The 15,375-nt window shown below is 37.2% G+C and overlaps 1 protein-coding gene across 3 annotated transcripts in view; it reads left to right on the forward strand.

Moving 5' to 3' along the window:
* Positions 1–15,375, forward strand: part of Rab4 (RAS oncogene family member Rab4) — a 212,200-nt gene that overhangs the window by 130,979 nt on the left and 65,846 nt on the right. The gene's annotated exons all lie outside the window — the stretch shown is intronic.

Raw genomic sequence — 15,375 nt, forward strand, 5'->3', positions numbered from 1 at the left:
TTAGTTTTTGACAAAAAACTGACTTTCCTCGAGCATATCAGTCACATAAGAATCCACTGTTTGAAGAAAATGAACATCTTGAAGGTCCTATCCGCTATATCCTGGGGAGCAGACAGGACAATCCTACTACGTTTATATCGCCTTCTCATTCGGTCTAAGCTAGACTATGGTGCCCCAGTCTATGACTCGGCAAGACCTAGTGCCCTGAGATGGCTCGACCCGGTACATCACTGCGCACTACGTTTAGCCCTTGGAGCTTTCCGCACCTCACCTGTGCAGAGCCTGTACGTCGAAGCTCAAGAACCTCCTCTGCAAATCAGAAGACAAAATCAATTACTCTCTTATGCAGCTAAAATAAAATCCTTACCAGACCACCCTCTACAGAAAACTCTTTTTGCTTCTGAATGGGAACAACATTATCAGCAACAACAAAGAATCAATAAACCTGCGAATGTGAGATTAAAAAACCTTCTCAGTAGAGAGCTTAACCTAGATAACATAAATCCGCTGACGAAGCAGTCCACTCCACCATGGACAATCAGACAACCTTTATGTGACTCCTCCTTCCACATTTTGAGCAAACAAATCCTTTCTCATATAAACCATCAAAAGCTGCATGCTGCTTATAAGGCACAATTTTCAGATCATTGCTTTCTATATACAGATGGATCCAAAACTGATTCTCATGTGGGAGCGGCAGTTTACTTTTCTGACATCACATTGGCCCAAAAACTTCCAAAAGACTGTAGCATTTATACCGCAGAACTGCAAGCCATTATGTTAGCACTAGACGAAATCGACCATTCAAGTTTTCAAAACAGCATAATTTTTACTGACTCCCGTAGTTCCATGATGGCAATACAAAATATCAGCTCTAACAAACATCCTCTACAACAGCAGATTCAATACAAAATATCAAGACTCCTTGAACAACAACGTAACATTAGATTTTGCTGGATCCCAAGCCACGTCGGAATACATGGAAACGAACAAGCAGACAGAGCTGCCAAAGAAGCTAACAACAATATTTCTGCATCAGAATATATCCCTTTCTCAGACTATAAACACGTTATTGATTACAGTGGGATACATCACTGGCAGCAGCAATGGCAAGTACTTACCACTAACAAATTGCATCAGATTAAAAGATTACTCCAACCATGGAAATCCAGCATTCAGAAAAATAGACGCGATGAAGTGATACTTGCTAGGTTAAGGATAGGACACACGTATTTCAGTCACTCTTATCTTTTGCGAGGAGAGGATCCCCCTCTATGCCCTATCTGTCACATACAACAAACAGTAGAACATGTACTGATTACTTGTCCAGCTTTTGCAGATGAGCGCCGAAACTCCTTCAAAGAGCTAAACAAACATCACTCCCTCACTCTCAAAACTATACTGGAAGATAGGAAAAATATAGCAGATGTTTTTCAGTTCCTCAAAAAAATAAATTACTACAATCAAATATAAGACTAAATATTATTTCTAAAGCAAGCTATAGTCATTCTCTGTTACTCTTGGAAATCATTAGCAGCAATATACGAATTAAAACAAAACCATTATATAAAATAAAATTTTACAGGTGCATTTTAGCCGCAGTAGCTCTTGCGCCAAGAATTCTTAAAACAAATCAAATCCCTCCACTTCGAGTTCATTACACTATAAATCCTTTCTGAATTTGCATTTGCCAAAGTCCTTGGGCACTGAAAAAACATACTAAATGACCTTGAAAATATTTGAAAGCTTAACATCAACACTTTTCAAAATTAAATGCCATTTGACTTGAAGTACTTGAACAAGTTTTAAATTTTTCAAAAGTTGACACAGTTTCATAATTTGCTTTCAGTACTGAACCCTCATCAAGTAAATCATTCATATCCAACTTTAGTTTTTCTATTTATTTAAAATATTCCGCTACTTCAACAAATGAGTTGAAGCAAATTAAAATTAAATTTCTTTCCTAAATATTTCAATGCAGCATTATAAAATGGTTTGAAATCACTTATTAGTGTGCTTTTAACTACAGGGTCTAATTTCTGAAAATGCTGATGAACTTGACACCCAAAAAATTCTTGATCAAAAAGAATCTTCAGCGAATTTTTTAGATCAATCATTAAATAAAAAATATCGCTGGCACACATTTCATTCTTTTCAAGCTCTTTTATTGTTTTGCAAATTATTTCGATTGCATACATTGAGAAAAGAAAATATAATTCTATAATTATAGGGACCTCTGTTGAAATTTCATTATTTTGAATTTTGGTTTGCTTACGAAATAAAGGCTCAAAGCCTTCCATGAAAGCAAAATTCATTCTATACATGGTTGTAAAGAAAGCCATCTAGTTGGTACATGCCTTAAAATTTCCCTAAACTCTGTTTCGGAAAACTCATGAAATTCTTTAAGGTTATCCCTTCTTTCAGCTGAAACAGAAATGTGACCATATATTTTCAACGCAGTATTTTCTATATCAATATCTAAATTACTGAAAGCATATTTAGCTAAATTATGAATAATGTGAGCATGGCAGTTTGCTTTAATTACGTTTTCATTTAATTCTTAATATTTTGGAATAAGGATTTATTACTCACAAAATTACAATTTGCATTATCTGCACTGAAACTAGATACCCTTTGCCAATCCAATTCTAAATTACTCATTGAATTTTTTAGACACTGAAACATTCCATCTGCACTTCAATCAGCATTTCAAAAAAATCAACTAAATAGTTTGTAGGACCATATTCTTTGTTGATGTACTGAATTGACAAAGGAAACATTTTCATTATCTTTCTGTTAGAAGTATCAATCTGTAAACAAAAAAATAATGTGGATAATGATGTTTTAAATCATCCAAAACAATTTGCAATGCTTTTTTTTTACCTAAAACATTACAAACAATGACAGCAGATTTAGTTCTTCCACGTGATATTTTTGGTGCAATTTTTGAATCATTGTAAAGTTTAGAGTTCAATTTCATGCTACAATCTAATGAGTTATAAGAATGGCGACGAATGATAAATATGAGTTATTTCAGCTGCAGTAACTAATTCCTCTTCTTTCGTATTCTTTTTTACAAGAAGATTTGAAGAATTTGCCGATTTTTGAGCTTGTTAGTCTTTATGCTGAGTAACTGCTAAGATGTCCATATAACCAACTTTAAATAGATTTCTGCATGGGAGACAATCTCGCCCCATGAGGATCATTTGTTGAAGCCAGCCATTTGTATTCTTGCTCCAAATTTTTGTTATAAGAACAAAGCCTCTTCTTTTTTGGTGAAATTCCATTTTTGATGGCTAAAACATAAAATACATTTTCAAAATATATCATGAAATATGTAGGTGCCTGTAACTGTATAAGTGAAATAGATAAATGTTTCTTACATAAAGTTTCTACGTTTTAAACAAAGCCATTGAACTCCATATTATTAAAAGTGATTTTATTAATTATCTACCAGTTGCATGATTTTTGTGAAAATTAGATCATGGCCACACGGGTGCAAGTTTTGTGAAAAAAAATATAATTTCATCAAGAAATATGAAGTTAAGTGCATGGTGTTCATGAAACTATATACATGAGCCGGAGAGGCTAGAATAGGTTCTCGTTATGATTCATTTCTCAGTGGCAGATTTTGCCTTTGAGGGGGTTTTTAACATAGCCCCTGTTAAAGTGATTTTGTAATTTTTTGTCTGTTTGGGGGGCCCCTGCACATTTGGGGTCTGAAACGTGCACCTCCTACACTTGTGCGGAAATCCACCACTGCCATTACGAGGAACAGACATTGACAAATGAAAATAAAGGACAAATTGCATCCTTTCTCGTTTCAATAAAGGACAAGGACAGTTTCGGTAAAATAAAGGATTGTCTTTTGAAATAAAGGACGTCTGGTGGTAGGTAAAACAATTTAATTAATAAACTAACTTTGTGTTATCCACCTGGTAAGGGTACTTAATTTCTTGTAAAAGTAAAGGATTCACATGAATTTGGAGCCGACCTATATTAGCATTAGTAGAGACATCGGATGCAAGAAAGGTAGCTTATGCAGTATCAGCCAAAAAAAAAAATGCTCCCATTTCACCTCTCCGTTCATTCCAAATACCTGATGTCCAGCTCGATCTTAAATTTATTTAGACTATCAACTTCCATAACAAAAGATGGAAGTCTGTTCTACAGATCAACTACCCGCTGGCTAAAGGCAAACTTCCGCACATCTATCCTACAACTGTGTTTCCTCAATTTGAATTTATGCCCTCTCAGGTGATTATTCTGAGGAAGAGGAAGAATCCCATCAGCATTCAGCATGCTCAAACCATTCAAGGCTTTATACACCTCAGTCAGATCACCTCGCAGGTGTCTAGTCTCCATATATCCTTAAAAAAAATCTAAATGAAAAATTGATTTAAAAACAAACCAAAAATTTGTGGGTATTATCCCTAAACTTCCTAAAATTAAATATATATAAATAAATTTTCTGTTTATGCTCTGGGATGACCACATGGTTAGAGGAGTTTACAAAATAGAGATAATACTAGAAATAGCACCATATTTAGTAGTCATGCAGGCTCAAACTGCAGTCACTCAAACCACGTGTACTTCTGTACCCTCGCAAGCTGACTTGAAATTATAAGTTTCTCTGAGAAAACAGCTTACTATAAGCGATGTCAAAATTATATCATACGTTTGTTTATTGGCAGCAGAATTTAACCAGACCCTCACATACAACAATTGTCTTTTTTTTTTTTCCTTCAAATAAAATCAATTTACATGCGTTTCAGAATTGTGCTGATAAAGTTTTTAGATTATATTGAGGGTGGGGAACAACTTTCACATTGAGAAAGAAGCAGTTGATTAGAAAAATTTAAAAATCGTAAAATCTGAACAATAATGCTTAGTCCAATTTAAGAACAATAATAATGCTTAGTTCATCAAATTCAAAAATTGCAACCCAAATGTGACAAAAAAGAATTGTTCAGATTACAATAGCCGAGTGGTCATGAGTGGAAGTGCAGTAGTACACGTTCTTTGAGTAGACCGGGGTTCAAGCCCTTGACTGCTAAATATGGTCGATCTGCCAACCCACACTGGACCAGCATGGCAGATTATGGTCCATTTCCCTCAGCATGAATTGTTGAGGAGGCTTCCATCCTGCAGTGGGTTGATAATGGCTGCAGTTTACCTTTTTATTAGTAGTGATAAATGATACAAGAAAGCAAATACAGCATCAGCAAAAAAAAAAACGCGACACCTTCCATTTCACTTATTCATTCTATCCAATAGTTTGTCTAGTTCTTGAATTTATTTAAGTTATCCATTTCCACAACAACAGATGTAAGTTTGTTCCAGCAGTTAACCATTTGCTGGTTAAAGGCAAACTTCTACATATATATTCTCCAACTATCCTTTCTTGGTTTGAATTTATGCCCCCTCATTGTGTAGTCTGAGCAAGAGTAAGAATCCCATCTGGTGTTTTGTAAGTTGGTAGAGTCAGTAATAGAGAAGGATGATGATGTATTGGCTTGTTTCCTTACCTTGTTTTTCCACTAATAGTAATATTGTGGTTGTCATAAGCCATTGAACATGCACAGTGTATCTCCTTTTGACAAGGGTGGTTTAAAGGATGAAAGCATACAGGCATATCTCTCCAACCGAAGAATCATTGTAAGCAATCCATACTATACACCAAAGGTGCCTGCAAGGTTCAGTTCTTGGACCGCTCCTGTGGAGACTGATCCTGGATGGCTTTCTTAACCAAAACCTCAATGGAGTTGATGCCCTTGCCTACTCAGACAATGTGCACCTACTCGAGGCCACTAGCAGGGCCCAACTGGAGGCCATGGCAAATCAGGCCATAGACACGCTACAACGATGGGCAAGCCTAAATTATCAGCAAATATCACCCGTGAAGACTTCATCAATCCTCTTAAAGGGCTCACTCAATGTGCAGAGATCCCCACAGATAAAAATACAAGGGACCGCTGTAAAACTGACAACGGAATTGAAATATCTCAGACTTGTGTTAGACAGAAACCTTTTCATTCTCCCCACATGTCGACTATTTATTAAACAAAATCAGGAAATACTCTGCCATGATCTCTAGAGTAACCTGAAAGGACTGGGGGGGTTAAAGAAGAGGATGCTGTCCCTCTTCTGCAGGGCAGCTTTCATCCCTGCTGCCTCATACTCCGTGGGCCTCTGGTTCAATAAGGAAACCACTGCCATAAACAGAAGAAAACTAGACACTCTGCAACAAACGTTCCTTTTCACAGCTTAGAGCGTGCTATATGGTGAGCAAATCATTTGCTGCAGTTTACTGTAACACTTATCAAAAGGAACATCTAAAACCTGCATAGGATTCACGACAGAACCTAATAATAGCAAAAGCATGGAGAAACAATGGCTCACAGCCCACCTACAAGCATGGTAGGCAAGATGGGCAGACTCTACCAAAGGAACTATATAATGAGAAAGTTCATTCCCGACATGAGATTAGTATACCCAAGGCAACAACAATGACTATCACCTGGCTTGTTCACCACCTTCCTACTCACGGGGCATGGCTCCTTCAATGCAAAGCTGTCCTCATTCCACATCGTGGACTCCCCGGCTTGCAGCTGTGGTGAAGGATGAGACATAAGGTCATGTTATGTACGATTGTCCCTGTCCGTTATATGAGGACCTCTGCTGCATCTTCATCACGAATACTCATTTCTCGCTCTCATTTCTCGGAGACCATTATAAAGCTCTTACCTACTTTGCGCAGGAACTCTTCATGTGGTGCAGACCCACCGCTGTAAACTCCATGAAAATCTCTCTCCAAACAACAGCCTACCTATCAACCATCTTGAACTACTATGCAGGCCTCCGATCACATAACCATGGAAAAAACTACCTCTTCACCATCCCAGAGTTCCAACAAACTGACACTCACCAATGACCTCCAACTGACGGGCCCCTGCAAAACTCTCACCTCAGTGAACGTAAGTTCACACAGTGGAGGACTAAGACACAAATGGCCAGATGAAAAAACTCCACTGCATCGGACAACAGCAACCTTGGACAGGACCTACTCCCAAGCGAGACCTGAAATCAAGCGGGCACTTTTCCTTCCGGAGAGTATCTAACTGCCCTGAGAACTGTGACATCACTAGACCTAACTCAACTGACTCTCACAGCTCTACTGCAAAACCGTCAGTGGGGCATGGGCCTGCCTCACTGACCACCTGGAGTCACCTTCTCTATTGTCGCCATACTTCTGCCTTTCATTCCTAGTCTTCAGCCTCCTCCCCACTCTACCTATATGCTAGCAGTAGTCCCACACTGCAAAATCTAGCTACGTCCAAACTAAATTGCATTCTCAATTTTATTTTATTTATTTATTTTTTTTTTTTTTTTGGCCTTTCTAATTCTAGTGTTCAACCCCATGATAGTTTTTTTTTTTTTTTTTTTTTATAGGCCCTAGCCACTGAAAACGGAAACTAGTTGGCAGGGCCTGCCAAAGTATAGAGCTACCGGGTACCTGATCTGTCTCCACTAGGAAAAATGTGGGCAACAGTGGGTCCCATTGGGGAGGCCCAATGGCTAAATGCCCAGATGAACAACGGTACACAACACCACCTCTCAAAACCCACACTTTTAAATCTCTGCTGGCCTCAACAGTGTACTGTTTCACGTGACAACGTATATTATGCAGAGATGGGGAAACTCAGGGAAGTGGAAAGTGAAAAAGACCTGGGGGTAATTGTGCAGTCAAGCATGGAGTTCGCTGAGCAGAGCAGACGGGCTGCCAGGACAGATCATGGAGTCTTGTCAATGATATATAGGAATTTTGCTAGCAGGGACAGAATGGTGATTATCCCATTATACAAAGCAGTGGTCAGGCCACACCTAGAGTACTGTGTACAGATCTGGAGGCCTCATTTTAGGAAGGATGTAGAGTTGCTAGAATGAGTACAAAGGACAACAAGATTGGTGATGGGAACAAAAGGGTGTTCTTACCAAGAAAGGCTTAGGTTCTGCAAATTGCAGAACCTGGAGAGTAGGTGCCTGCGAGGTGATCTGATTGAGGTGTATAAGGCCTTGAATGGGTTGAGCAAGCTAAATGTTGATGGGATTCTTCCTCTTGCTCAGACTAAGAACCTGAGGGGGCACAGTTTCAAATTGAGGAAATATAGTTGTAGAATAGATGTGCGGAAATTTTCCTTTAGCCAGCGAGTAGTTGATTGGTGGAACAGGCTTCCATCTTTTGTTGTGGAAGCTAATAGCCTAAATAAATTTAAATTTAAGGCTGAGCTGGACAGGATTTGGATCGAATGGAGAGGTGAAATAGGAGGGTTTTTTTTTTTTTTTTTTTTTTGGCTGATGCTGCATAAGCTTGCTTTCTTGCATCATATACCTATGCTAATGCTAACTCCTGGTGCCATTAGACATGAACACACTTTACTGTTTTTAATATTCATTATTTATATTGATTTTAGTATTTCAAGTTTGAAATCTAAGTTTGCTAATGATACAATATTAAGTACTGTGGTTAATGATAGTAATTAGGCAATCCTCCTTCAAGAGGATCTAAATAAACAACAGATTGGCTGGAATATGGCAATTGACTTTTGCATTTGGATAGCAGCACTATCAGAATAATGTACTATCTGGTTAGTATCAAATTCAGGTAGTGAATTTTGGTACCACCCAGTAGAGTATGAAAAAGATCCAAGGGTAAAAACTGCTGGAATAGTCCATTCGGGAATCATTTTTTTATTTATTTATTTTTTTTTTTACAAGTCTTATGCAGCAGTATAAAAAGCTTTTCTGAAATCTAAGAATGTGACATCAAAATTATTTGTATCCAGTTCCTTTCTTACTGCATCATAGTATCCAATCAGGTTGGTTAGACAAGTTGCCCTTTAACCCTCTGTGTAATCCCCTATTATTTCATTGTTTCTATGGGAGATTAGTTTCAAGTAACGAGTCTTTTTTGAACATAATTTACTTTTAAGTCCAAGGATAAAAAAATATACACATAGCAACCTTGAAGCTGTATCAGAGTATAAATAAGAATTTAAAGAATTAATGTGTACATACCCAGAACATAATTTTGTTTGTTCTGTTATGTTTGACATGTTGAGCAGCCACATCACAGAATATGGTAGTTTACACACAAGCTCACCATCCATCCAGGTTTTAGAACTGAGTCTGTTATGCTTGCAGGGGAGAGAAGGCAAGTTTAAGTAGATAGAAAATTGCAATATAGTTCATAATTTAAAAATTCATAATTTCTAATAAAAAAAATTATGTAGATAATTTATCTGAGTTCACATGCAAGTGTTATCAGAATAAGTCAGATGATGAAATTTAGAATATTAAGGTGCTGTGGTGGCTGATATTGTTCTTAAACCTTTTGTTCTTAATAGTGGTTTCACCCTTGATCATAGGCGCCTCCGTAGCCTGGTGGGAAGGAGCAGCAGTGCGTAGCACACGCTTCTTGATTAGACCGAGGTTCGAGCCAGTCACCACCAAATACGGAGGATGCAGAAAGGTCAAGGGAATGACCACCGCATATCCTGGAGCAATATGGCCTTAGTTGCTAATGCTCCTAAAAACCAAATAACAATAACAACCCTTGATCATAACAGAAACTGTTGCACATCACCGACAGATGCATTTTTTTTTTTTTTTTTTGTGGAAAAAAAGTTTTGCTTTTTTTGGTAAAGTTAAAGAAAGCCGACACAAGAACCACAGCAAACTAAGGGGAAACTAACCAGAAAAACTGGTTTGCTGCTACCAGTTTCTTCTTGCATTCCCAGTAAACAGATGGTGCATGTTATCGGCAGTAGGAGTTGAGAATGATATATTGAATGACACGTAGGCGTGACAGATGATAATATCATAGCATTAAGTGATTCATTGACGTTATGATATATATATAAAGAGTCTTTCTCTCTTTTACTCTTATTTCCTAACCTAACCTTTAAGGTTAGGTTTTGAAATATGACAAAAAAATAAAGAAACCTTTCCTTTTTTCCTAACCTATCCTTTAGGCTCAGGTTAGGAAACTTAACCTTAAAAACGTATCAAGAAATCAGTATAATGTTTTTTTTTTTTTTTTTTGTTTAAATAGCGAAAACACTCATGAACTCCAATAATGCCTCTCTAACATGCTATACAGCAAAATGAGGGAGTAACACTTTTGATCTGATTTTCAGCAGTGCATAAATTAATGCATTTCATGCATTAAGAATTTACAGATAAAGGAACCACTAGGAGGCACTAATCACAGTGTACTGATGTGGGATTTACTTAAAGATATAATTACCATCAGTGGTAAAGGGAAGGGTTTTGGCTTAAGTATTAAAGGTGACTACAGTGGTCTCAGACAGTTTTTCAGTTCTATACAGTGGTACCAACTGATGATGTTACCAACATCAAATTTTAAATGGGAAGCATTCAAGGAAGTAATTTTGGAAGCTACTAGGCTTTTTGTTCCAACTAAGAAATACTGTTCTAGTTTTAGGCTTAATGGATATCAGATGAACTAATGCAGAGAAGCAAAATGCATGGGATACACATAAATTGTCAGGCGACATAGAAAGCCTATGATAGATACAAGCTAGTCTGTAATCAAGTCACAAAGCCGGTTAGGCAAGCGAAGGCAATTATGAGAAATCTTTGGCAAAGGATGCAAAGAAAAACAGCAGAGTTCTTTATTTATATAAACTCTAAAAGGAAGGGATGAATCAGATTGGTTCACTTTGTATCAATGGTTTGACTCTAGAAGATCATTCTCAGATAGCTGCCAAACTAAATGAGTATTTTGCATCTATATTCACACATGAGGAAGTCTGTATGAAAGTTGAGGCCAGAAGCTTATTAAACTCTGGCAGGGAGCTAAATGATTTTGTAATAACTGAGATCGAAGTGGAGGAGAAATTGCTTAAGTTAAACATAAGAAAGACGCCTGGGGTAGATAGGACCTATCTAGTTATATTAAAGGAGGTAAGCAAACCCTTAGCCATAATTATGAGAGCATCCTTGGACTAAGGGGAAGTCCCCATGGACTGGAGATGTGCAAATCTATCTCCAATTTGACTTCTGTTCCAGGGAAAACAGTGGAGTCACTGGGTAAAGAAGCATTGCAGGATCATCTATACAAGACAGCAGTAATAATTCAAACACAGCATGGGTTTGTTAAGGGGAAGTCTTGTCTGACCAATTTGATTGGATACTATGACATGGTCACAAAGGAACTGGATGCAAAAAATAATTTTGATATCATATACTTGGATTTCAGGAAAACTTTTTTCAGCAGTGCATAAAACTATTACAACTAACTGTTACACATGGAAGACTGCTGAACAAATTGGAGCAGTATGGCATTAAGGGCAAGTTGCTGCAGTGGATAAAGGGATGGTTGAGTGGAAAAAGGCAAAGTGGGGTAATAAATGAACACTGCTCTATGTGGACTATGGAGTCCCCCAGGGTTCGGTGCTGGGCTCATTGTTCTTTTGTGTATTTATTAATGATATCAATGAAGGTAATCAAGCTTAATGTCCAATTTTGCAGATGATACAAAGATTGACAGGGTTGTTAATGATAGTAAAGACAGTATGCTACTACAACAGGATCTGGAAAAGTTAGGTAGATGGGCTGAGAAGTGGCAACTAAAGTTTAATATTGACAAATGCAAAGTACTGCATATGGGTAGAAGTAACCCCAGAGGAACGTACCAACAGTGTGGTACTACACTCAGGGAGGTGGAGAATGAAAAAGACCTGGGGGTAATTGTGCAGTCAGATATGAAGTTCTCTGAGCAGTGCTGATTGGGCTGCCAGAACAGGTCATGGTGTTTTGTCAATGATATATAGAAATATTGCTAACAGAGACAAGGAGGTGATTATACCTTTGTATAAGGCAATTGTCAGGCCATACCCTGAGTACTGTGTACAGGTCTTAAGGGCAAGTTGCTACAATGGATAAAAGGATGGTTGAGTGAGAGAACACAGAGTGGTAATCAATGGATATGGCTCTACGTGTACTAATGTTATTAGTGGTGTCCCTTGGGTTTGTTTGGTGTTGGGCCCATTGTTGTTTTGTATATGTTTTAATGATATTGATGAAGGTATGTCAGGGTGAATATCCAAGTTTGCAGATGATACGAAGATTGGCAGACTTGTTAATGACAGTAATGATAGTATTGCTACTCAAACAGGATCTGGAAAAGTTGAGCAGATGGACTGAGAGGTGGCAACTGAACTTCAACATTGACAAAAGTACTGCATATGATTAGCAGTAACCCAGTGGTGAGCTATAGTGGGCTTGCATGGGCTCATGAGAGCCCATTGTTGTTGTTTTTTTTCTTTGAAAATTTGCTAGTCCATTGTTGAGACAATCATTTATTTTACAAATGCAATCCTGGATGCAATTATTGAGTATCCAAAGCCATAACTACAGTGGGGAGACCGGGGTGCAATCACTCAGTTATGTATTTTAAAATTGCTTCATTTTTGATTTAATTAAGTTTGGACCTCTGTTTAACCAACTTCTTTATAGCGAATTTTTAAAAATTCCTCTTGTTAATTTCATTTAAAATAGTTTCCATTGAACAAAGAAAATTTCTGTATAACGAACGGATTACGAGAGAACTTTATATGCATTGTCCTCACCTCTGGTCTTTAGGCAATTAGAAAGTGCGATTTAAGGGTGAAAGGAATTACCATTTCACTTTGTTAGTGGTGCCCCTAAAACTAAGCAGTCACATACCAAGAAGTCACACTAGTCAGTATGTCAGATAATTATGAAGATTCCCGACACAGATAATAGCCTCTGGTCAACCTGTGTTGTGGTTCCCCTTTACTCCACAAGAAGTTATGTTTTTCAGAGAAGTGAGTGATCCATGCTTTCCAGTGAATTTCTCCTGTCTATGTTTACATGGTCACGGTAGCTGTATATCCCTGCGATTCCAACATTTTGCACATATTCAAAGAACTAGTGACAGTAGCAATGTAGGGGGGGGGGAGAATTGAGACAACTAAGGTATTATATGAACTTTACGAAGATGAAATGTTGGCAGATTTTGAAATTTTGTCGAGGCTTTCACTGTGTATAAAATGTTATAAAATATAATGGCATGCAGGCAATAATAAAAAAAAAAAAAAAAAAACAGTATGCATTATATCAATCTCCAAAAAACCAGCGTGAATTAAGGATGTTTGCTAAAGAACTTGATGTGGAAACTATAAAGATCAGTCGTGTGTTTGGGCTACGATGAGCAGCTTGTAGCTTGCGGATGGCAATTGCAGGTTAAGGGAATTAACTTGCATTGTGCAAACATTTTGAATCAGAAGTTAAATATTCCGGATTATTAAATCGACTTTTAAATCTGGAATTTCTTAACCTTTAGCACTAATCATAGACATCCTGCAGGAGCTCTCTTACCTTTCAGAAGCTTTACAGATTCACTGTGATAAAAGTATAAATTAATTATTCGAACTATCAATGCTATTAATAATTTGAAAAATTCTGAAGGAAATTATGAAGCTAAAATTGAGAGCATGTTGAAGTGGGAAGAATTTGAAGGAATCGAAAGAAAGAACACATTTAAAAAATTACCTCGTGACAAGTTATTAAATGCATTGTTTTATCCTTAAAGGATAAGTTATTAATGTATCAGAGTGATTTTAAATTAAATAAAGAAAATATGGATACCATTGAAAGAAATTTTAAACATATGCTACCGGAAATTGTGGAATACGAAAGAACTTTCATCTCCATGGCAAGAAGGCGAAAACCAAATAAGAAATTTGTTTTCTGATAAAATATGAAATAAAAATTAATGATTTTAGAGATTTTGTCGAAGACAGTTTATCTTAAAAACTGAGTGAAATTCCTTTTCAATTAAGAAGGCCAGAAATATCTCTGAAACCATTGCGATTTGCAGTGCTGAAGCTGAAGCTTTCAGTGCAATGAATAATATTGTGTGAATGAATGAATAATGTTGACAATTAAACACGCTGCAGATTATGATGATCATACATCTAAATGGAAAACCATTGCTTCAATTTGATCCGAATCATTATGTCAAATCATTCCTCTGTAATCATTGCTCAGCTATTGAGCAAAGCTCGACAACAAATATTAATGAAAAAGTAAATTGTATGGCAATTTTTAGAATAAATTTTTGTGTAATAATTTTTTTTTCATGTAATCTGTGAATTTTGTGTACCTTTTCTAGAATAGTTTGTTTTTTATGTAATATTTTTTTTATTGTGGAATGTTTTGTGATATCGGAAATATTTCATGTTATTTTTTATTCGCAATATTAAAATTTTATCACGAAAAAATGTATCCATTATATTTCCCTGGTTTTAAAAAAAAAAGAATAAAAAAGTTGTGCATCTGACGGGCACGTGCCGTAGATGGTTTTATGTGAAACATCCTTCGCGTTTCTTTTAGATATTTTGATTTTTATATATTCATTATGAAATAAGAGCTTTTGTATTGTAAATATTTTATTGGTCATTCACAAATTTCCATAATTTCTGGGAGGCGCCTCCGTGGGCAGGAGCGGCAGTGCGTAGCACACGCTTCGTGATTAGACCGGGGTTCGAGCCTGTGACCACCAAATACGGAGGATGCAGAAAGGTCAGGGAATGACCACCGCATATCCTCGGAGCAATATGGCCTTAGTTGCTAATTCTCCTGAAAACCAAATAATAATAACAACAACAACATAATTTCTGGAAGACAATATACAATGGATTTATGATAATTAAATTAAGAGACGTGTACTTGCTACTGCAACATATCTAAATGTCTCTGAAAACAGCGTCAATTGAGGTACCCCAATTTATTACTTTGAAACAATGTGTAACAGCTGCATATGCAAAAATGCGAGACGAAAAAAAGAAATTGTTGACAAATCTTTGTATTGTTGCAGTCAATATGACAAATACTTGCAATTATACTTACTGCAGGAAGTATGATTGTGACGTCATACTATTCAAAGATTCTAAGAGGTTAGAACTCGAGGTATTGTACTGGTCACGAAAAATGCATCAAACGCTCTAATCTTACTACTAGTCAGTGCTCCACACTCACAGCACAGACTAGTGGTGTGAGTGTGGGAAGCGCCTCTGGCAGATGCCGCAGATGATGTCACTTCCGTGACCAATCAGATTTACTCTGTAGATATCCCCCCCCAAAGGATGTTTCACATCAAAAAGTCGGCAAAGGTGCGAGCCCATTGTTAAAATATTCACAGCTCGCCACTGCAGTAACTCCACAGTAATATACCAACTGGGTGGTACTACACTCAGGGTAGTGGGTAAAGTGCCTGCCTGGCAACCCAAAGGTTGCGGGTTCGAATCCCACCTTGGATCAGAG

The sequence above is a fragment of the Mastigoproctus giganteus genome, chromosome 3, assembly GCF_048544385.1.
Source record: "Mastigoproctus giganteus isolate SK-2022 chromosome 3, ASM4854438v1, whole genome shotgun sequence".
Classification (NCBI taxonomy): Eukaryota; Metazoa; Arthropoda; class Arachnida; order Uropygi; family Thelyphonidae; genus Mastigoproctus; species Mastigoproctus giganteus.